General features: G+C 40.4%; 1 pseudogene; it reads right to left on the bottom strand.

The window, feature by feature from the left end:
• Positions 1–583: 583 nt before the first annotated feature.
• Positions 584–21,046, bottom strand: LOC111153246 (annotated as a pseudogene).
• Positions 21,047–21,586: the final 540 nt, after the last annotated feature.

Genomic DNA, 21,586 nt, shown 5'->3' with positions numbered 1-21,586 from the left:
TAAACTTAAGGAGCAGGGTTCCTGCCGGCATCTGACTGCAGTGACTTTGCAACTTGCCTAAGGAATGTGTGTGTTAAAAATGGACACAATGACTTGTATAGGTAAACATTTGAAAGGGGTAAATTAATATGGAAAAGGAATAGACCAGACTCTTGGGTATGTGCTTAACAGAAGGAAAGGTGAGATTCCTTCCCCTACCATAAATTCCACTATTCTGTTTTGTTTTAGTGAACATTTATCACTATACGAGATCAAGAGGCCAAGTTGGAGGAATGAATTACACGAAGAGATGTCATCCTTGACTAAAGCCTCCAGCTTCCCTCCTTACAGGTGATCTCAGTCCACCTCTGAGAGCTTTAGGAGCACTAGCCAAGTGTGCATAAGCATGAGCAATCTCCCTTTACCTCCGGTTACTGCTCTCACTGAGCCTTCTGACATTCTCAGCCCCACTGCTGCAGTCTGCTAGAGGGCCTAGCTGTTCCAAGGGGTAAACAAAAACCACGTATGTCCTCTTAAAAGTGGATGGTAGGGAGATGGGGTGATAATGGAAATACTGGAGGCGGGAGCACACACACAGAAAGGCCTGGTTAGTCAGAACTCACTTGGTTGTGCATGATGCTGATATCCAGGTCCCAGCTGAGATCCTGCTCTCATCTCCACGGCCAAAGAACACGGGTAAGAAAATTACAGAAGAGGAAAAGATCAGCTCCTCTATAGTCTGTAAACACAGTTCTGCTCAGATGGCTTCATCCACGGTGGGATCCCACATTGCTTTCTAGTGCAGCACAGACAGCTATGTTAACAGATATGTGCAGGTTATTTGACATAGGCCACAAAAGATGGTGAGCTGGAAAGGTCTCTAGAGGTCATGCAGGTAATTTCCTTGAGAAGGTTAGTGGCCAGAGCTTGGCTTTCTAACACCACCTACCCTTCCCACGCTCGCTCTAGAAGAGCCTTCCTTTAGCTAGAGTAATAATGAGTAACTGTTCCACAGGGAACTTCTGCTTCTGTGAAGATCCCCACCAATTTGATGTGAATTGTTGTTCTACAGTGATGCCCTCTGACTTGAATCTCCGGTCCTGTCCCTCTACACTGAAACCAGGGACCTTGAACCAGAGAACTCCTATAAGGAGCAGACCTAAACAAACATGAGAACCATGGCGGGTTTGTGGAGAACAGACCTATAGGCTACACTGGCAATGTGAGATCAGACCTCAGCTGCTTCTGAGAGCAGGAAAAGCTGGAGCCAGGAGGGTTAAAATAGGTTGCCCTAACTTTTATGAAGCAGACATATTTTTTACCCCTACCCTGGTTTCTACATCAGTCCCTTCGGACTCTACCATCTGGTGGGGCATGTGCTGCTGTGGAAGATCATTTTCGACTGTGGAAAAGGGGGAAACATGATGCAACCATTATTTTTGCATTTAAGAACAGGAAAAATACTAGAAATAGGATATCACTATATTCCTTCAGTTAATTAATGCTACATCTTATAGGATATTGTGTTCTGCAAGAAGCAGCAGCTAAGAAGTCTGAAGCCCTCTGAGGAGATACATCTGATGATCACTCACCCAGTTGGCAATTCTTGTTTTAAAGTCTCAATATCCATAACCTGAACAGATTGTCCACCACCTCTTGTTTTATAAACATCACCCTGAAGCAGACAGGAAAGATCAGCATTATACTTTGATATAACAATGATAAACATGTATTTCAAACTGAATTTAAGATTCTCCATGAAACAGTAAAGAAAGTCCTATTCACAAGTGCTTCAGACTGTGCTTATTAAAGTACTTCAGAAATTATCTCTCAGTAAACGAAAAGTCCAGTGTAATAAAATCAGTAACATTCTCAAATTGCAAAAAAATATTCCTTTTTGTTCAGTCTATAATTTTAAAAATTACACCAAGGATCAAGAAATCTACCAGAGATTTCTAAATGTTCTAAGGCATTATACTTTCCTCTGGATATGCCACCCCGCTCATTTTACAGTCTTATTTCTAACTCTGGTTATAATTAAGAAACATCCTCTAAATTTTTTCTAATTGGCTTTTCTCTGATTATTCACTGACTCTGATCAAAGAATAATTTTTCTATAGGCTAGGGAAGGGAAAGGGATCTGGGTAGCTCAGTGATAAGAAATGTTGATAGATCACATTTTAACGTGGGCTTTTTATCTGGAACCGACAAATGGTAGTTCTTTGGATCTGCTCCTAAAGTAGTGGCTGAAACTAACTCTACAGTATGTTATAGATTTGGAGTTCCTCGAACAGAATCCTGAGGATCTGAGCCTTGTTCACTAGAGAGAGCTGACTTTGTCGGAGTTTAGCAGATTTACAGCCTGAGCAGTTCCTTTAGTTTTCTAACGGACAAACAAAAAGGTTCTATCATTACCCATTTATCTTTGTTGACACTGCCTGTGAGTCGTCAAAGAAAGAGAAGAGTAAGTGGTTTTTTTGCAAAATTGACTTTCTGTATGTTTTTCGTCCTCTGTCAATTTTTTACCTTGATTAGTTTAGTTTCAGTCTCCTCATCGAAGACTAGTTCCTAGTGGGTCAGCATGTACTTCTCACACTTAGCTAGTGCCTTTCCATTTGCAGCAGATACTGTGATGGCAGGAGGGACATGTGGCTGCATGACTCTCTCAGTTTGCACGTTAGAGGCAGGTTTATGATCTACCCATCTGTCTCCTGCAGAGCGAGATCGTCTGTGGCGGAGATGAACTGGTAGTGCGTTCTGATCAGGTTGAAAGTGGAATCAAGAAACAAGCATAACCCAGAATTGATTTAAGGGTATTATTAGAAGTGCAGCAGGTTTGGCTACATTAGTTGATGACAGTATCAAAACAAATGCATAAACCTTTTCAAAAGCTAAATATGTTATTCCGATAATTTAAATGTTCTCTTTGTATTTAACCACACAACCAACCAACATCTTTTAATACTGCTTGTTCAGTATACATTCTACCAAGGAGCTCTCCTTAAAACAATGTAAGAAAAAATTCTGGCTATGCTGCTAGGCTTTCCTGTGTAGGTGGTATTCAAGACCATTCATTTTACTTTCTCTATCAAAACCATTATTTGTGCCTCCTATTGTAAGGTAATCTGTTAGGTCCACAACTATGTTAAAAACTTCAAATGAGGTCAGTAAAAGCTCTAAAACTTGCACATAACACTCCGTATACAAAGACAATAAATAAGTAAAAACTAATGGACTTTATGGTACGTAATGCTAAAGAACATAAGATATAATAAGAACCCTATGTATAAAATGATTAAGAGACTGACTATAAATGAAGTACTTCTGACTATTTTGAGATCTTAAAATCTCAAGTAGAACTTCTTGACAAGTTCAAACACAATAATGGCTAAAACATACCAACTATTTTTTTCTCAAATATTTCATAAAGATTCCAAGAACCAAACCAAATGTAGTATCAAATCAGTCTGTATCAATCATACAGTTAAAAACTTGTTGCTTCCAGTCAACTATCATGTAAATCTGGGAAAGTTAAATTTAGCACATTCAGTCTAAGGAAATGCATTTCACATACAGGACATAGTTCCAAAGACAACTCACTGGTTGAGATGTCTCCTGTTTGTATTAACTGAAAGCAAATTAAAGTCTGTCACATGCCAAATCCTCCCAGCCTGGTCACGGACAAAGATCCTAACTTTAAAAAGTCTGTCTGGAGAACTGAAGCATTTCCCCTATGTAATCATAAGCAACAGCTGCTGGTGCTAAGTCATTGCTACTATAGAACGTGGGCGATAGAGTTGGCCATGAAAGATGCCCACACTGCCAGCAACCCAGGATATTTTCCCTTCTTAAAAAGTGACCTGATGTTGAACAAAGTCAGGCTCTTGTGACCTACCGTTTAGCAAAGGTGATAGTTTTCCTGAACACATTTAGCAATAAGTACATTATGAAACTGGCTTCAGAAAGAATTACTACAATCTGCTATTCACTGAATCAGATATTTTCATCTTCTTCACTGAAGTATAAATTCAGCCCACCTAACAATTTTTGGCCAACAAACCTGGATACACAGATGCTAGCCTAACCTTTGCTGCACTTCTAAAGAGATTTGATTTCAAGTGAGAAGTTAAAGGATCTCTAGTAAATCTTAAATATCTGAGAGCAGAATTAGTTAACCAAGCATAAGCAAGCCTTGAATAGTGTTCACTCTCTAAAGTTTCATGAAAAATAAAGGTAATTTATTAGAGTTGATCCGAAAGATCAGTCACCAAAATTTGCTCCCTAAAAAGGTTTCAAGCAGGGGCGCCTGGGTGGCTCAGTGGGTTAAGCCGCTGCCTTCGGCTCGGGTCATGATCTCAGGGTCCTGGGATCAAGCCCCGCATCGGCCTCTCTGCTCTCTAGGGGAGCCTGCTTCCTCCTCTCTCTCTGCCTGCCTCTCTGCCTGCTTGTGATCTCTCTGTCAAATAAATAAATAAAATCTTTAAAAAAAAAAAAAAAGGTTTCAAGCAAAATTTGTAAAGAACTTAGTCTTTAGAGTCATCTGTTGTCTTGGTAAATACCTTGCAATTCATCACTATCCCTTAATAAGAAGTACGGGCCATCTAAATGAAACTTATCTGTACCCTAAATTATACAAGAAAATTTAAAGCAAAATACTATTAATTTGTTAAAAGACAGATTCTAAAATAGCTATAGTAAGATTTTACTAAATATAAATCCACATTAACTTGGTCCATTTATTCAGAGTCAAAGGAAAAACTTTACCTTAATCCTTAAGAAGAAAATTTAAACACGAATTTCTTTAAACACTGTTGACTGAGGTCAAGCCCTTATAAATTGAGATAAAGGTCTTGAGATTAAAAGCAATTTACTAGACATGCAAACCTTCAGTAGTTACAAAATAGGCCTGGACTATTGCAAAACAGTCAATGTCATGAAAATCAAAAAAGGTGTGGCAGGGGGACTATTTTATATTAAAAGAGATTGAAGACATAATAACCACATGCACATTGTGAATAACCACATTCACTTTGTTAGGATCATAGATTAAAAATAGAGGCTATTTTCAATTAATGTTAACTTTCTTAGGTTTGATAAAGACTGTTTATACAGGACAGTGTCCTTAGTAGGACTAAAAGTCACAAAGTCTAGGGACTTCCTTTCAGAAGTTCAAGGAAAAAATGGCTATATGACAATTGGTAAATCCAGGTAAGGGGAAAGAAGTATATTGTACCATTCTTTCAACTTTTGAATTTGAAACTATTCAAAATAAGTTTGAGAAAACAATTTAAAAAATAAAAGTTCAGAAGCAGCAAAAAAACAGGAAGGAAAACAAAAAAATGGAAAATGTGCTCTGAGACACTGTTCGCTGATTTTGTGGCTGCTTATATTAGCTTATGCAAATGAAAGCCCAGATTACTCTGGGGCACACATTGGCCAGGTGTTAGGACTTTTTCAGATGAAGAGCTAGGCCTCAATCTCAGGGTGATTTGTCAAAGTAAATAACAGAAAAATTAGCCCTTGTTTATATCTGGAGCTCACCCATCTTTCCATTGAACTTTCTGAATGAATCAAGTCATAAACCGCACTCCCCACCAGCAAACCCGCAATTCGCTATGGCCACCAGGGTTTAGGATAATGCCGGCACTGAACCTGCAGCAGTGGTCCTCTTCTAGCTCTATCTCATTTCTGAATGTGGGAACCACCTCCCTGCCTTCCGTCCAGTACATCCCTTGCCTTCTGACACAAGTTTTACTTTGTCCTGGCTCCTGCTGCCTACGCCTTGCAATAGCGGTGACATGGACAGGTGTGTTATACGGAGGAATTTTCTGTTCACATTCCGAAATACAGGAGGCTACAGAAATGCTGCTGCAAGAATTAGAGTGCCTATGTAGCTGTGACTGGCTCAGCAGCTGCTGGCCGGTGGGAAGTTGAGCAGTATAGTTACTAGAAAGCTAAAAAAAATGGAAGAGAAATTAATAAGCAAGACTGAAACACAGAAAGGAACAATTCACTGTTTTTCTATCATTTTAGCCCATGTTAGAATCCTTTTTACTGAGTCACTCCATGTTTTATTCTGAATTTGCAATAAATTAATTATGCTAAATTCAGAAATATTTACATATAGAAGTTAGAGAAATACAATAATATAAAACAAATGGAGCATCCTAGAAAGTTACCTTATCTGAACACATTTTCTCTAGTGCAAGTGACTACCCCACCACAAAAAACTTACAGGTACCGGTGACAGAGAGACGGCTCTTTGAGTGACTTTTTCCCCGGTCCCACTCCTGGGAGGGTCTCTCTGGCTTTTCAACTCTGGGTTCAGTAACAATAGCCTTCAGTTGTTTCAGTTTCTCATCTTTGACCCAGAGTTTATTTTCCATCTCCAGCTGCTTGGCTGCCACCCGGTGCTCCTAGGTTAGCAAGAGGAACACACGGCTAATTCAGTCACACCAAACAAGCATCCCAGACCACCCAGCCGCCTCATTTCCTAAGAATGACAGTCCTCCCAGAGTCAAGCACACCTTGTCATGCCGGCTCTCTGGTCAGCCGTTTTAAGGGCAGAGAAAGGAGACAGAATGGACTGAACGGTGGCTCCTGCTCTCACCACCACCACCAAAACCCTAAGCCTAGGAACATGGATTCGGAACACCTCGGGTGGAAGTCAGCCACCGTCCCACAGGAGCGATACTCACGCATTCTTTGTCCCACTTCATGGTTGGTTGTCACCATGTCTTGCTTGTAGCCTGGCTTCTAGTCTGCGCTTGTCAGAAAACTGCCGCTGAAGTTTCTGGTTCTGAGTCTCGAGTTGCAAAGTACGCTTGTCCTCTTCATAGATTGTAGTTGTCTTCTCTAAAATCTCATTCTGGGAAGGCAGACCACTCTGTTCAGGATCCAGCTTGTAAACACCGCATGTAGCTGTGAACTGACTGCTTTGGTGGTTTGCTCACGCAGGCATAGCTGTGGAAAGAAAAATCATGGAGAAAGCAGTTCCCTCTACAATGTTATCTGAATTCCTGCCTCCATGCCTAGAAGTGAGAACTTCCTAAACAAAGGCCTCACAGAAAAAGACAAAACTTTAACTGACTTCATGTGAAAATGATTTTCCCCTAAAATTTGCCCTGAATTTTGTTTTTTAGGCTGTTTTCAGAAGAGAGAACACTGTATTGGTTGCAATGAGCTTCTGTCCAGAAGGAATGGGTACCCTTTAAAGGATATAGAGAAAACAAACCTATCATCCTAAGTCAAAAAGCAAGCTGTAACCAGAGCTAAACTCATGAAAGCCCTCTAGAAACTCACTTATTTGGTCCAAGAACATTCTCTCCAACTGCTAAAGCCTAACTGAGAAAATTAAAGAGTACATTACCCCTCTAAAGCTCTTCACTCCCATCTCTTCTCTTCTGGGGTGAGGTGCAGATTAGTAGGGAGCTCGGGCTGCCTCTCCCCCAGTAAGCAGTGGTTAAAGGCTGGGAGGGCGAACAGCTAGGTCAGAGAGCAGTGCTAACCAGCCAGCACGCACATCCACTAAATCATGCCAAAACAAACCTTATACTCTAAAGTTTTGTTTTTCTTCTCCAGTCATTCTATTTCCAATTTCTGTCCTAAGATCACCCTTTCTTTTTCATGTAGTTTTCCTTGAATGTAGTTTTCTTTATTTGAAACAGCACTGTCAAACTCTTAACGCTTTAAACGTAATAGCGGAAACAAAGCATGCAGGCCAAGTTTACTCCAATTCCAAAATAACCAGTGAAATCAACTTTTATTAACCAGTATGTAACTATTCAGCAAATCATGACAGCCTGGAGCAGAAAACAAGAAAGAAATCAAGAGTTTGGTTTCTAAATCTGTATGAGAGATATTCCTAGAAAAGCTGGTTTTTACTGAAAAAGAGAGTCTTTCATTCTGCGCTACGGCATTCCCTTGTCAGCCCTTACAGGTAAGTAATTTGGTTCAAAACAACTGCAAAAACAGAAATAACAGATTTAGGATCAGCTGGATGCAACTTGAAATCCCTGGAACACCAAGTACTAGTTATATGACAATTTTTCTGAGCACATTTCTTTCTTTCAAAATGAGGATATAGATTCCACTTATCTCACACCTTTCCTCTGAAGATTCAAATGAATTGATGATAAAAACCATAGACCTACTTACCGAGCATTTGTAAGTACCAGGCTGTTCACTGTTCTACATGATTCTCACATATTATCTCATTGCCACTAACACCCTCTGAGGTAAGGACAGTTAAAATCCTCATTTTGCAGATAGGGAGGCCAAGAAATGGAAGATGAAATCATTTGCCCAAAGACATTTTTAAGATGTAATATTTATGAAGCGCCTTCCAAGTAACTAGTAGGAACTAAAAGCAAAGTAGCTATTATTCCTTTGTGTCTATTTCTGTAGATTTTAAAAAAAAGGGAGAGAATACACACTTACCTGTTTCTTCTGTTTTACGGGCTGTGGGAAAGTTCCTTGTCAGTCTAATTTAACAGTCCTTTCAGGGCTACAAAGTGCAGAAACAGATAATCCTTCCTTAAGATCCGCCCCACCAGGGGGCGCCTGGCTGGCTCAGTGGGTTGGGCCTCTGCCTTCAGCTCAGGTCATCAGCTCAGGTCATCGTCTCAGGGTCCACGATGGAGCCCCGCATCTGGCTCTCCGCTTGGCGGGGAGCCTGCTTCCCCCTCTCTCTCTGACTGCCTGTCTGCCTACTTCTGATCTCTGTCAAATTAATTAATTAATTAATTAATTAATTAAAAAAAAAAGATCTGCCCCACCAAAGAACTCAAATTTGTTAAAATTTCTGGAGTTGAAATGATTGCAGACCACTTTTGGCCCTTACATTGTTTGTGAAATTCATCGATCATCATCTGCCATAGGTGATGTCATTTCTCTAATGCCTCGATTGGCCTGGGAAGAGTCTGCTCATCGTTGATATCTAAAAGTTCAGAGGATGGCAGAAGTGGAAAACTGTGTAAAACCACTTCTGTAACCAGTGGTTCTGCGTTGAATTATAAAAAATTACAAGAAGTTACACAGGAGAGAAAGCTTATTTAAACAAGTTGATACACTTGTGATTAGACCCCCCAGTTCAGTGAGCCATGTGCTTTCTTGAGTTGTCACAATCATACCTCCTTAAAAATGAGTTTAAAAAAAAAGTGGGGAAAGTAAGTTATAGTATATAACAAAAGAAGACTCATTTACACTTTGGTTCTTTTTTTTTTTTTTTCCTTTTCTTTGCACTTGGTTCTTGAGAGGAAGGGAAGTAAGTAGTTCTCTACTGTGAAATCAATCTTAAGGAGAGAGACTGACAGACATCAGCATGCACATGATGTGACACAAATCTTACCATCTCCAACTGGTCCTCCCCAAGCCTGGTTTGTTTATCTCCTTCCAGGCGTCAAACCACATATTGCCTTGTCCACTGGTCTTGCCACTTCAACTTCTTGGGTCACTTCTGCAAATCTCGTGACTTGCCAGACACAGAACACATTGGAGGAGGTTTTTGGTTTTATAAATCAGCATATTCAAGTCTTTCAGAAATTACTCAATGAAACAATAATAAATTGGTCATTAGTTCACTTCTGTAACTAATGGTTCTGTATCAGTCTTAAAAATACTTAAAATGTCATTCTTCACATCCAAATAGTTGTTTTCACCATAGAAATGCTGAGACTTTATAAGATAAATATATCAAAATTACCAAGCTCTCTTCATAATCTTCAGCCTTTGGATTCACACACACGATCATGCTTACTTTACCTTCCCCATGAAAGTAGTTCTTTTTTTTTTTTTTTTTAAAGATTTTATTTATTAGAGAGAGAGAGCATGAAAGGGGCGAGGGGCAGAGGGAGAAGCCAGCTCCCTGATGAGCAGAGGGCCTGATGTGGGACTTGATCCTGGGACTCCAGGATCATGACCTGAGCCGAAGGCAGTTGCTTAACCAACTGAGCCACCCAGGTTCCCGCCATCAAAGTAGTTCTTGAACAGATGGGTTAACTTTGAATCTCGGTATGGAACCATCTGTAAATACATTCAAACCCAAATATATAAGGCACAAGAACGCACACAAACAAAGCTCTGCAAATGATGACCGGCTGTTGCTTACTTTGTTAGTTCCATACATTTGGTTCTCTCTCAGGACTTCCATACATGTTCTTAGCGTCATTAATGACTGATTGTTACTGGACAGGAAAATATAGATAGAAGACATTTGAAAACAATACAGTAGCTACAATGTGGTCTGTCTGCCTATAAAATCCCCACTTCATTGAAATACTATATGGAAATTACAACTAATGGGTTTTGATGGCCCAGTCTAAGGAGCTGTCCCCACATGGCCTGGCTGTACTTCAGGAGTTATTTTAATAGCAGTGTTTCAGGAGGGGGTTAACACCATCCTTCAAGGATTCTATCAAAAGGACTGTCCGTGGAATGCACCATTATATATTTCATGGCCCATAAAGTTTCTTCCAAATCTTGAATTCTGTGAAAAAGTATATTAAATGCAGATGTTTAATATCCTCATATTAAAATATTATCTCAAAAGCGTCAGGCTTCATCAGCACTGAAGTCCCACCTCACCCCTGCCCCCAGCACCCAGAGGGGCTCCTGTCTCCAACTAACTCTGTCCCCTCCACATCCAAACAAGGAGTTCAGTTTTTGTTTTTGGGTTTTAATCTCTACAGCCAATGTGGGGCTTGAACGCACAACCCTGAGGTCAAGAGTCACATGCTCTACTGAGCCAGCCACGTGCCCCCAAACAAGGATTACTAAGGCAATGCAGCTGTTACTTCTGACCACTCTTGTTTGGATTTCTGAGCCAAGGCAAGTCTGACCGATTCATCAAGCCTCCAGTGAGGCAGGAGAGCTCACTTGCAGAGACCCCAAAAACATGAGCTAACTCCCACTGTACTCTCATCCTTGGTCACTTCTCAAAACACAGAGCTCCTCTGTGTCTCCACAATGTCCCATGATTCATGATTCTTCTTCCTTGACCCCAACTCCCAGTGTCCTTCCTGCTTCCACTGTGCTCCCTGGAGCCCAAATTCCTGTTACCGGACTTCCCTACGTCTTCACACCTCTCACAGAGAGCTCTACCCATCTCTCTCTAATTACCATGATTTCTTAACCTGGGGTCCCTATTGTCCATGGGTACATTTCAGGAAGTCTGTATACTGGATGGGAAATAAATTATACCTTTTATTTTTTCCAGACTTCTGATATAGCATTTCCTTTCAATTATGAATGTAGGCCAAAACATAATATTAGTGGTATCTGTGATTTTTATCAGTACAAATCATAGGTAATTTTACAGCACCTTACAGTGCTACAGATAGTTATGTTCATCACTACTTTGAAATTACATAGTTATAAGACCTACTGATACATCTTTAATTAAGGCATTAATAAAGAAGCATGTAAATTATTACAATGACAAGTGCCTTAAGAATACCTTTAGCAGGGGGCACCTGAGTGGTTCAGTAGGTTAAGCCTCTGCTTTCAGCTGGGGTCATGATCTCAGGGTCCTGGGATTGAGCCCCAAGTCGGGCTCTCTGCCTACTTGTGATCTCTGTCAAATAAATAAAATCTTTAAAAAAAAAAAAAAAAGAATACTTTTAGCGAGGTGGGGGGGGGACCCAAGTGGTTCAGTCAGCCATCAGACTTTTTTTTTTTTTTAAGATTGATTTATTTATCTTAGAGCCCAGGTGGGGTGAGGGGCAGAGGGAGAGGGAGAGAATCTCAAGCAGACTCCCTGCTGAGTGTGGAACCTGACGTGAGGCTCAATCTCAGGACCAGGAGATTATGACCTGAGCTGAAACCAAGAGTCAGACACTCAACCAACTGAGCCACCCAGGCGCCCCAGACATCCACCTCTTGATAGCAGCTCAGGTCTTGATTTTAGGGTTGTGAGTTCAAGCCCTGCCTTGGCTCCACACTGGGCGTGAAGCTTACTTTAAAAGGGAAGGGTGGGGCACCTGGGTGGCTCAGTGGGTTAAAGCCTCTGCCTTCAGCTCAAGTCATGATACCAGGGTCCTGGGATCGAGCCGGCATGGGCATCCGGCTCCCTGCTCAGCAGGAAGCCTACTTCCTCCTCTCTGCCTACTTGTGAACTCTGTCAAATAAATAAATAAAATCTTTAAAAAAGAGAAGGGGTGGGTTGCACCTGAGTGGCTCAATCAGTTAAGCATCTGCCTTCAGCTCAGGTCATGATCTCTGGATCCTGGGATCGAGCCTTGCATCAGGCTCCCTGCTCAGTGGAAGTCTGCTTCTGCCTCTCCCTTTGCTTCTGCTTTCTCCCTCAAATAAATAAAAACTTCTAAAAACACATTTCCATCTAATCAGTTTCCTTTGTAATCCTACATATTTTACGTCATTCAGGGATATTCTGTGAGGTGTCCACGGGCTTTACCCTGCAGCCGAGGTGCAAAAGGCTCACAGGATTATCCTCTGTCAGAAGGATAGTGCTTCCCCCTGCAGCACAAGCAAAAGTTGCTTGTTTTCTGAAGCCTGACATAAGGGTGGTGAGCAGAGGAGGCCATCAACATTCTCCTAGTCCCTAGCTGCTGCCCTTCCATGTTCCCCAGCACACCTGCTCCTGGGTCATTCTGGTGTCTGTGAGGACTGCTCTCACGTGCTGCCGGAGGACTCCCGCTCCCGCAGCTCCAGTCAGTCGGTCTTCACCGTGTGAGCTGCACAGCTACGCCCACACCCTGAACCTTTATCACTCAGAACTGCACCTCCTCTAGAATCCTGTGCCCCAGCCACAGTCTCCTCTTCTTCCCCTGCTCATGCCCTCGTTTTTATCTCAGCTGTTGCCCATCCGTATCAATACTGCTAGTCCTTTCTGGTTTTCTCCCAAAGCATCAGAACCCTCAAGTTTCTACTTTCTTCCCCGGAGATAAACCCTCTTCCCATCAAGGTGAATCCTTCCTCTTGTGATCTGGATCCCAGATTCTCTATCTTAAATACACATACACAATGTGGAGGGTTTTTTTTTTTTTTTTAATTTTATTTTTAAAATTTTTCTATTTATTTTTTTCAATGTGGAGGTTTTTTGTCCTCTCACGTGGCTACCACCTTCTTTCTCCTCCTTCCCAGGCTCTTTCAATCAATCACCTCAAGCATCTGTTCCTCAAGGCTCTGCCCTCAGCCTGTTCCCATGTGTCCTCCATGAATAATCTCATCTCCCCTGTTGCTTCTATAATATTGGCAAAACCTAAACTTATATGCCTCCAGTCAAATCTCTCTCCTTCCAAATGTGTGTACATCCAGTGACTAGGCAGTTCCCCTGGACTAAGCTGAACACATCCAACAGACTCTTAAACGGCCCACACCTGCACCTCCGACTGCTTTCTCCTCAGCCACAATCTTGGACCTGCCCTCCTCTCTTGCTTCCTCTCTACACGCAGGTCGACTTCCTAAACAGCTCTCCCTTTTCTCCCACCCTTGCCTCCAGGGCACATGATTGCTCCTCTGAATTACTGCAAAAGGCTCCCAGCTGCTCTTCCTATCACTAGACCTGCCTCAGTACATTAATTCTCTATATGGGAAAACAATCTTTCTGAAAGACTAATTCTTCATTTCCTTTCAGGGGAGGCTGCATAACAGCAGAAAGACACAAGCACTGAAAATCCAGCCAGTCTGGGTTTAAAATCAGGCTCGAGTCTTGGGAAGTTGACGTAAACTCTCCCAACCCAGTTCCTCATCTGGAAATGGGTATCACATAATCCTGAAAGGTCAGAATCAAGAAATCGAGCCCATGCATAGTAAATACTGTGATACACACTAGTCCTTTAATAATTGGCAATCACCATTATTCCTTTAGGACAAAATTTAGACTTTTTAACATGATAGACAAGTCCTCATGGCCTTGCTGCCTCAGTTGTCGTGGGTCACTAATCCACACCCTCCCACTTCAGTGACCTTGACCCTGCCATATTCTCTCAGTTTACAAGTGGCTGCCCCCCTGCCATATTCTCTCAGTTTACAAGTGGCTGCCTCCTCTGTCAAGTATAACCCTGTCTTGCATATAGCTCACTCAAGTGTCAACTACATGAACTATCCCCCTAAACTTTCCCTCACATGCACCCCCAGACTAAATGAATGTTCAAGTACTGGCACACAGTACGCACTCCATACATGCTATTAGGTAAACCATAACATGAACGGCTACATTAATGAAAGATTAAAAAAAAAAAAAAACAGATTTCCTTCCAATTTGCTTTTGTGTTCAAAGTTTTCCCACTTCCAGAAGCCAATTTTTGCCAGTATGAATGTTGGAATACCTGTTAAATCACTTAATTTTAAGGATCTGGTGCTTTACTAGCAATAGATACCATTTGAATATAACTTGCTTTATATTTATTTTAATCACTTACCCTCATTCTTCAAGAAGTCAGTGTACTATAACATATAGAATATACAAATATATGTTACATATATATTATGTATACAACATATACATAATATATATAACATACTGATACCAAACCAACATTACTAAAGAAACAGCAATGACCACGAAACTTAGCCTCCAGATTATCAAAATTGAAGACAATTATGCTTAAACCACCTATCAATCAGCAGGTGACAGACTGACATTTCAAGTTTTTGGAAGTTGTAGCAATAAACCAGTACTATGCTGTGCTCACCAGCTTCACGTAATCTGTTCCCTTCTGCTTTTCTCCAGTTCGTTCTTTCACTTCTAGCAAGATCTACCAGGGACAACTGACTTACAGTGATTTGTTCCTTTTCCTGAAGAGAAGATCGTTAATTACAATAACATTAGGTATAACTGGTTTACAGTGTTCTTCAAATATATTCCGATCAACAAATTATTAAGTCTTATAAATATCACATTTGCATAGTACAAAACAGTAGGGCCAAAGGATACAGGTTTTGGTGGAAAAGTCTGCTAAGAGCATAAGCTCAGTATACTCATGATAGTCTCCATGACTTGCCTCTTGTCTGGTCTTCCACATTATACTCTAAGCCCCGTGAAAGCAAGGACTGCCTCTCAATCAATGGTCTCATCTCGAGCACTCTGCACAGCGCCTCACTGCAGGATCTCAATCTGTCTGCTAAGTAGTGACTCTAAAGCAGGCCTATCCTAAATTTTTCTATAACCAGATACTTAATTTTATAATTGAAAACTTTCATAATATTCTAATTGTATAAAAAAGTGAAAAGAGGTACATAACTGATTTGTAATATTAGATGTGTTCAAAGGACAGCAAGTGTATATGGAGGCTTGACTTACAAGCGTTTTCTAGCTAGTATGAGTACTTACTCTATGTAAGTCAGGCACTGGCTTGAGAATTCTACGTGCATTGCCTGCTTTAATCCTCACAGAGGATTAGCAAGAGTTTATAACAGTCAGACAGCTAACAAATTAATAAGGACTCAGAATTCGAATCCTGGTGGTCTTCAGTATGCTGCCGTACCACCTCATCATGCCATGTAGAAACCTTCATGAGGAGGTTCAAATGGAATTACACTTTAATAACTCAAAGTTATTAAATGATTCCTATTCAGGCACAAATGCTTTTACTAATTGATGTAAGCCTTGTAATGTGACAGGCCCAGCAGTAAAGGATGATCAGCAGACGGGAGGCCTACTGGCCTATCAGCGGAGAGAAGCACAATTTAGAATTGTCATCTCCTAAACTGTATCTACCCTGGAAAGTTAACTGCTGACATTTTAAAACCATTAACTGAATTCCCACATACAAAATGAGTCTTCAGAGATAAAATAATGACTCATACTCATTTTATCTCCTCTATTAAAGAGATTTATAAAGATTTGTAAACCTTTTTCACAGCACAATTCCAGGTTCTTAGATTCAATAGCCAGCTTCCCAAAACTACACTTTTTAATGGAACAATTTTAAAAAGTCATCACCCACATTTAATAATTCTAGAATAGTCTTCACTGCAGTCAAACTTCCCTGATTTAATTCTAGTTCCAAAAACTAACGGTTCAGTTAAAACAAGAAAAACTCCACACAGTACAAGTTTACCTGTAAGACGCTGTCTCCATCTGCATCCAGGGGAGCCTAAACTAATTTAATGTTGAACATGCTATGAGAATGGCTGGACTCATGATTCAAATGTGTGTTAGCAATACATCTCTTTTTCTGGCCTGTGATGACAGAGACATCAATGATCAAACCTGAACTCAACATGCTTTCTACTAAATAGTACTGCCATCAAATTACAGTAGCAACTCTCAGGATTTTATTTATTGTTTCAGATTTTCCTAACTTTAGCTTGGCTTCTAACCTCTCCAGAAAACTTCGAAAGCCTCCTCAGTAGATTTCACTTCTACTTCTGTACATCCTGCAACATACATGTTATGGTTCTTATCTTCACGAAGCAATTTAGATTGTGGTGGTTTGTGAGAAAGAAAGACATCAGTCTCCTAAATAATGAGATCCTAATATGTCAACTTAAGACTAGGACTAAACTGGAAGGCCACCTGACATCGATTCTTACAATGGGAATAGGCCTAGGCAAGAGCTCCAAAAAACCAGGAAACTTAGGTAAGTATAAGGGTATACAGTCAGGATTAGTTATTGTAACAGGGTCACAGGAACCTATATTGTTCTAGAAGCTTTGCTCTACTGTGTAATAATAAAGCACAGAAAACACTAAACAAGTAGAGAACAAAACAGTATTACATATAGCAACACCACGTGCACAGGTTAAGCCACAAAATCTAGCATTTCCCTAATTTTAAAAATTGAACAGAGCTGGTTCTCACATCAGAGTCCGCAAAAGACAAATTCAGAAAGAGTTTGGTATATACCAGGAGTGGCAATCTTTTCAAAGTGGCTGGTCAAGTTTTGATCTGCACAGTAGGATAAGGATGAGAAGGGTGCCACCTGTTCAGCCTTAGTCTTGTGAGCGGTGGGGGTGGAACTGTGTGTCAGCCACCATCACTCAGTATAGGGCAGATTCCCCAAGCAGCAGGGAGAGGCTCAGAGGTAGCAGCCAGCGCAGTGCCAACGAAAAACCACCTACATGCAAACATGCCACAGATGCCAACCACTGGCATAACTGCACCCTTTCTCCTTAAGGAAAGAGTCCACGTCATCACATACACAAAATCTGTGTTTCTCATGGGTGTGCTGCAACAGTTCCACTTACTAAAGGAATAAGTTGAAAGTTACTATTACAGCAGCCAGGCTCAGTCCACAGTAGTGACACAGTAGTGACAGTCACAATGAGTGGGTGCTTAAAAACCCTCTACTTGTAGTATTTCTTCATCGTATTTAAAAAGACTTAAAAAAAAAAAAAAAAGGTTAAAAACCACCCTAACCAATTAAATCTGAATTCGATGCCAAATATGCACCCCGTGAGTTCATTCAAGAGTTACCAGAAAAGTCACAGGCATGCAAGGCACATTTATCAGTCTTCCTTTTGTAAAACTAAAACCAAGAGAGGCTTCTTTGAAAATAATCTCTTTTAGAACAAACCAAACAGAAACGTGGCACGTGTGTAAAAAAGTGAAATGGATTGGTAGCAATGAATCATCGCAAAAGTTGAGGAAAGGGGCGCCTGGGTGGCTCAGTGGGTTAAAGACTCTGCCTTCAGCCCAGGTCATGATCCCAGGGTCCTGGGATTTGGCCCTGCATCGGGCTCTCTGCTCAGCGAGCAGCCTGTTTCCCCCCTCCCAGCCCCCCACCGCCTGCCTCTCTGCCTACTTGTGATCTGTCAAATAAATAAATAAAATCTAAGAAAAAAAAAAAGTTGAGGAAAATGGGTACACACAACAAATGGGAAAGGAAGTAATCTATAAATTGCTTTATTAAACCTGTTCTCAGTCTAATGGTTTTCTAAGTATCCAGGTGTTTCTCCAATAATGTTCAGTTAGTCTTCATATTATTTATGTTCTGAGAGGCCCTAACAAAGACAGCACTGATGATAAACATTTAGCTTAAGAACAAAACCATCGGGGTGCCTGGGTGGCTCAGTGGGTTGAGCCTCTGCCTTCGGCTCGGGTCATGGTCTCAGGGTCCTGGGATCGAGCCCCACCTCAGGCTCTCTGTTTGGCGGGGAGCCTGCTTCCCCCCTCTCTGCCTGCCTTTCTGCCTACTTGTGATCTCGGTCTGTCCAAAAAAAGAAAAAAAGAAAAAAAAAAACATCACCTTAAGAACAAGATACTAATATGACATGAGACTCCAGAGTCCACTCTGGCACAAACATAGATTGTCAGGCCAGGCTGTTCATTCCTCTTCAGTCTGAGCTGGAAGACCCAAGGAAATCTAAGGAGTTGTCTTTTAACTCTGGTGGAATGATGTTACAGATGTCACTTCACATTAATCAGTGATGAAAGATCTGTATCAGTTGTACAGACAACAGCTTTGGGCTCCGCTCTATAGCGATCACCAACTGCAGATGGTTAACATGACTACAAACTCCCAACACGAAGCGTTAGGTTCTTGAAAAGTAACTCCAGGGAACCCAAATGCATAGGACACTTCCTTACACAATTGCAGTATTTCTCAAAATACAGCCCCAAGGCCAAGAGTTCTCAAAAGTGTATCTAAGATGAGATTCAGGTCTCTCTTCTCCTTAGAAGCCTTAACCCACTGGTTCCCTAATATAGCTGCATATCTGGTTAAGAATAAAACTATGCACTGAACACCAACTGCATGATATATTATGCATATTAATATGTGTATGAAATATATGCACATCATATTTCATTGGGAAAACAAAGGCATTATCACCATTTATCACTGAGAAAACTAAGGCTCACTGAGGTAAAGTGGCTTCCCCAAGGTTAAGCAGCTGACAAGGGACTCTCTTTGCTATTTACTTAGGCTTTATGGGATCAAACGGCACCTCTTCCAATAGATCATAAATGTAATTACTATATATTTCGATCTAAGAGACAAATACACCATAGACACTATCTTCATCAACCTCTTCTGCTTTGCAGAATTCTTATACATTTATCATATCTGCAAACTCTGGGTCTACTTGTCGTCTGAAAAAAGAAAAAAGCCAAAAAGTCAGTACTTACAGAGTCAGCATCAAAAGTAAATGATCCCAAGGGGAAACTAAAAGATTTAAGTTAAATGACCTGTCACTGCAAGCAGTCTATTCATACTTGTGGTGAGCCAACAGTACCTGCCGTGTCCTCCCAGACACACAGCTTTTCTACCCTTTCTCACCCAAAGTGGCACCTTCTCTAAATAGTATTTCAAGGACCATGTGCTCAAAACCAAACAGAACTGAGCAAATAAACTTAATGAAGAACATCCTCAACTTTGATCTCACTACCGTCAACTGTCAGACCAGCTCCCCTTCATGTTTATCATTCTCTGTGCCTGAGAAAGCCACCAGACAGAGTTCCCCTTAGGCCAGTGTCACACTGAATGTAATTACTTGCTAGAGGGAGTCTTTGGATTGGGCATGGCTTCTCTTTTCTGCCGTTCTAACAAGGCATCAACTTCACACTGTAGATCCATGCTATTCCTGTCATTAGATTTAAAAACCTGAAGTGGGGGTAAAAATCAGACCATGATTTTTTTAAGAATTTAACTTAGTTTTTTTAAAACATATTTAAGACATAAGAAACATTTTTATTATTTTTAAGACATATTTAAGACGTAAGAATATTTATGACATAAGACATTTTATTTAAGACATAAGAAACATTTACTACTTAAGGTTTCAGAATGTATCCAGTGTATTAGTTTTCCTTTAACACTACTGTATCCACAGGTCTCTTGGTCCCTATACCCTCAAGTGATACAGTCACAACTCAAAAAAAAAGAAAAAAGAAAAAAGAAAAATTACAACTTACATATTGTTTAGCTTGAAATAACCCTATACTGTTAAAGATCATGTCCAAACAACGAGGAAGCAGACCTCCTTCTCCTGGAGAACCAGTCATTGTGTGAGTTTTTCCACTTCCTGTCACACCATATGTGAAAAGGAGACCTACAATGTAGCAAGTCACATGGACTTATATGTTGAAGGTCACACTGGGTTAGATCTTAAAAGTCCTCCACTTTTGGGGCGCCTGGGTGGCTCAGTGGGTAAAAGCCTCTGCCTTCAGCTCATGTCATGATCCCAGGGACTTGGGATCAAGTCCCACATTGGACTCTCTGCTTGGCGGGGAGCCTGTTTCCTCCTCTCTCTCTCTGCCTGCCTCTCTATTTGTGATCTCTGTCTGTCAAATAAATAAATTAAAAAAAAAAAAAAAAAGTCCTCCACTTTTAATATTTCTTCACTGTATTAAGAAACACTTAAAATTAACCAGCTCAAAAAGAAGGCTGTAGGGGCGCTTGGGTGGCTCAGTTGGTAAAGCTTCTGAGTTTTTATCTCAGCTCAGGTCTTGATCTCAGGATGGTGAGCTCAAGCCCCTTGTTGGGCTCCATGCCCAGGCTGGAGCCTACTTAAATAAAAATAAAATATTTTAAAAAGTAGGTTTTATACCACTAAAACAAATCTGAATTCAAGGCCAAACATAAACAAATATATAAGTATCAAAAAAGTTTTTTCAGAGGGGGACAAAAAAGAAAATGTAACAAAACCTTCAATAATCCTATCATTTTTGCCATGAATGAGGTTCTCTACCAAGGGATTAGCCACAACATCAAAGAGCTCCTTCTGGGTGGTATGAATGCCAAATACTTGTTTAAATGAATACAGAGTCTGTGAAGAAGGAAAAAAATAAAAAGCATATGAATGGAACTTCACTCTAAGCTAGAAATACATCTGTTTAAATGTATTCAGATGTTTCTTAGTGAACATTTAAGATCTAGACAACCCCCCCAAAAATGAAGTCTTTAAACTTGGAACCCTTAAAGTCATGACATAACTCAAGTTATACCCCTTATAAACAAAATGTAGAAGTTTTAAGTCCACTAATGCTTCACAGACCCAGGCTGATTTTGGACAGCAAAGATCAAAATCATCATGACTTAGTCACAGACTTGTGAAAATCATCAAGTATTACTCCATATACTAATTTACCACTTGCTCTTTTAAAATGCCATAGCAGCATAAAATCAAGTGATTTGGTGTACTGTCTTAAAATCAGAAATGAACTATAAATATAATCTCATCTGAGTTTTTCTATGAAATAAATTTTGTGACCCTTAAAAAAAATCAGTACTTTAATTATCAAATCTCTGTCAATATATGATTATTATAACACTATATTACCAAAAATATTACCAAACTCCTACTTGGGAAATTTGATTGGGGACTGAGGTATATATGAATATATTTTCATGTAAACTAAATTGTCCTATTTGTCCAGAGGCTGGAGTTCTATTATTTCTGTCTTTGTTATTTTTTAGTTTTTCTGTATTACAGACATTGCAATTATTTCTGTAACCTTCCTGAATGTCGCAGCTTTTATTTCACAAATGTCAGTACTAAGTTGTTACATGAGCATTCACTAGAATTTATTGTGGATTATAGCCTTTGTCAAGCAGTACCCTCTTTTCTGTTTTATACCCTTGTCCTTAAATTCAACCTGTACAGATATCACTATCATGAGCCTTATGTTTTTAAAATTAGCAGTTCTGTCCCCCCACAAAGGGGACATGTATAGATTAGTACTCAAACATACACTAACACA

Source organism: Enhydra lutris, unplaced genomic scaffold (genome assembly GCF_002288905.1).
Source record: "Enhydra lutris kenyoni isolate GAN:26980312 unplaced genomic scaffold, ASM228890v2 scaffoldscaffold31, whole genome shotgun sequence".
In the NCBI taxonomy this organism is placed as follows: Eukaryota; Metazoa; Chordata; class Mammalia; order Carnivora; family Mustelidae; genus Enhydra; species Enhydra lutris.
This window is presented reverse-complemented; position numbering and strand designations above follow the sequence as displayed.